This window comes from Camellia sinensis, chromosome 6 (genome assembly GCF_055761805.1).
Source record: "Camellia sinensis isolate YWXY chromosome 6, ASM5576180v1, whole genome shotgun sequence".
In the NCBI taxonomy this organism is placed as follows: domain Eukaryota; kingdom Viridiplantae; phylum Streptophyta; class Magnoliopsida; order Ericales; family Theaceae; genus Camellia; species Camellia sinensis.
Genome location: NC_138966.1, coordinates 3,755,001 through 3,755,356, shown reverse-complemented (window position 1 = coordinate 3,755,356; position 356 = coordinate 3,755,001).

Sequence of the window (356 nt, the reverse complement as noted above, 5' to 3'; positions counted from 1 at the left end):
CGGTGGCATGGCATGCGCGGCCGAGGCCGTGGCAAGGCATGCGGGCCGAGGCCGTGGCATGGCATGTTGGGCGACGCCGTGGCAAGGCATGCGGGCCGAGGCCGTGGCATGGCATGCGGGCCGAGGCCGTGGCACTGCATGTTGGGCGACGCCGTAGCAAGGCATGCGGGCCGAGGCCGAGGCTGTGGCATGGCATGTTGACCGAGGCCAAGGCATGGCATGCCGGGCAACGCGGTGGCATGGCATGCGCGGCCGAGGCCGTGGCAAGGCATGCGGGCCGAGGCCGTGGCATGGCATGTTGGGCGACGCCGTGGCAAGGCATGCGGGCCGAGGCCGTGGCATGGCATGTTGGGCGA